Source organism: Biomphalaria glabrata, chromosome 16, assembly GCF_947242115.1.
Source record: "Biomphalaria glabrata chromosome 16, xgBioGlab47.1, whole genome shotgun sequence".
Classification (NCBI taxonomy): Eukaryota; Metazoa; Mollusca; class Gastropoda; family Planorbidae; genus Biomphalaria; species Biomphalaria glabrata.
Genome location: NC_074726.1, coordinates 3,700,115 through 3,702,885, shown reverse-complemented (window position 1 = coordinate 3,702,885; position 2,771 = coordinate 3,700,115).

The window sequence follows — 2,771 nt, the reverse complement described above, 5'->3', positions numbered from 1 at the left end:
AGTCACGGTGACACTGTTGTTTAATCCTTGCTTGAAAAAGTTCCAGATGTTGAATATGTTTCCAATTATGCCGAACAGACCCACAGTCTCAGCACAGACTAAGAGATTTAACACCAAGAAAAACTTTGTTATTAGCGGGTCTATAGTCAATATTTCACTGGTAGACATACTGTAAGTTCGATTCAACTACAGACAAATTGTAACTACTTCCAGAGAAAGGTTTTACCGATATATCTGGATAATTATATTCAGTTATTAACATAACTTTTACTAGTTCAATTATTGAACAATGAAAAATAATCTTCTTGAGCTTTTCGTCAGAAAAAAAAATGGATAATTTCTTTTTTAAGCATACACTCTACATGAGCTAAAATATATAATCTTATAAAACATTACAAGACTAAATTAAGAGTCAAATTTAGTGATCACATTATGGAATAGTCTCATTAAGTCTAATTTTATAATTTGTCATTGCATCATTCCACATAAAAATCAATCAATCTCTACAAAGACTGATGCTTAATAGCAACCACCGATAGTACATCAGAGTAATGATTAGAGGGTCTAATGTTCAATTATATCGGTCTATCGAGTAGCTAGTGTTAATGTACACTTGTTAATCCAATATTTGAATGTCGAAACACAATCGCATTTAAGCTTTAAATATTAGCATGAATTTAATTTTTAATAAATACAATTAATTGTACAACCAGACATTATAATTCTATTTTAAGGTGTAGTACAGTCTTGACTATGAGTCAGAGAACTTAGTTGGACTGCAGCACTACATAAAATTTTCAAAAGTTATTGACTTATCTAATTTAAACAATGGGAACCATAAGTCAACTATTAACTCTTTCTCTCCGAAATCGACGATACCATCGTTTATTTTGACCTCATTAAATTAAATAATGTTTACTTTTTAAACTTGACTTTGAATTGTATAAAAAGAACATGCATTTCCCTTTAATTCTATACCAAAAAAAACAACAGTTTCTGATAACAAACAACAAAGCTATTGAAGCCCAATCATAACAGGGTAGTGAAATAGTATGAGCGAAATGAAGAACTCCTTCCAAAACGTGGAAAAAAAATTACGGAGAGAAAGAGTTAAAGAGGACATACAAATAAACGGAGAATGTAATGTAATACAGTCTCTATGTAGTCTACAGGTTATATGGTAAAGTTCGACATCGTTATAATCGTATTTGAGCGTCTTTACATATTATTTGATAACGTCCCAGTTGTAATGTTGACATAGTGATGATAGAACTTGATTACATTTAGATTGATTTCTGTGGTGATCGATTAACGAGCATCTGATATCCCGACTCACGCTCTCTACAATCACAATGTGTACAAAGCAATTTTAACTTAATGCACATTGTATTTCATGTTATAGGTAGGACTAGGGAGTCTAGAGTTAAGTCAATTACAAAATGGACTAAATAAAAGACAATAGGACTTCTAAAAGTAATACGATAGATTGATAGTATATTACATTTTACTAAAGCAACCATATCACAGTATAATATAATAAAATATATAACATAAATATATAATATAATCTGGTGTATACAAAATTATTACATAATTATTAAGAAATAGCATTTTAAAATGTGTTATTCTAGCCAAGCTTTAAAAGATCCTACTTAACTTCGGCAGTATTAGATTTTTTACAAAAATAACAAGTTATTATTTTCACTGTGACTTTAATCAGTTACATTAATTGTAGTAGTAGCGATTTCTAATACGTAGATCTATATATGAAATTGTCACAATTTTTATTTTTTTTAAATGACATAGCAACCAGAGATTAACTGATACATTTGTCAAATCAATTCAGATAAAGGAAAGCTTTATTTTATCAAACATTTAAATGTATTTTTAACAGTTCAGACAAAAAAGTGTTAAACACCGGCAAGGTAACATCATCTCATATGGTCGATTGATTTTAATGTTGAATTAAATACATCACACATATTTCTTAGAGAAGATGTTCATTTCTTATGTAATGCCATAAAGGGTTCAGACACAGTTACATCTTAAGACATTTTTAAACTAGTTTATAAAATGGTGCATAAGGATGAAAGGACTTAGCACATGATGGAAAAAGCAATACAAACTATTTCCAATAAGGAGCGAAAAATATGACATTTTTAAATACTCCGAAAGACACAAAGATAAAGGCACATTCCTCGTCCCATATGCTAGGACAAATTTGTACAAATACTCCTTCTTCCCTAGTGCTATTAGAGCATGGAATTGGTTGCCTGAGCTAGCCAGGAAAACCAGTGACTTGGCAGAATTTAAGTCATTGGTTAATATGCATGACTAAATGCATGACGCGTAGGACGTAATCATCTTCTTTTTTTGAAGTAACGTCTGTATTATATAAGATAAGATTTTAAAGCTATACGGTTGGCCCTAAAGTTATATATATTTTCAACGTACAACTTGTCAATGTTTGTAACTTGTTACGTTTGTTACAATGCAAGAATAATGCAGTAAAATGTGTTTCCGATGTTCCTTCAGAGTTGAAGATAATAAACTTCCTAGTCCAAACCTGGACGACGGGGGATGGGAGCGGGGGGGGGATAAGTCCGAACGACAGTCCAACACGCAAACCGCACGACCAAGCAGCCATCCACAGTAATTAGTTTGTATATTTATTACAAAGATAAAGAACATTCAGCAATTTTAATAAAATTTTATCTTATCTTATCTTTTAACAGACATCATTAACAGACTTTAACAGATATCTGCTTTAC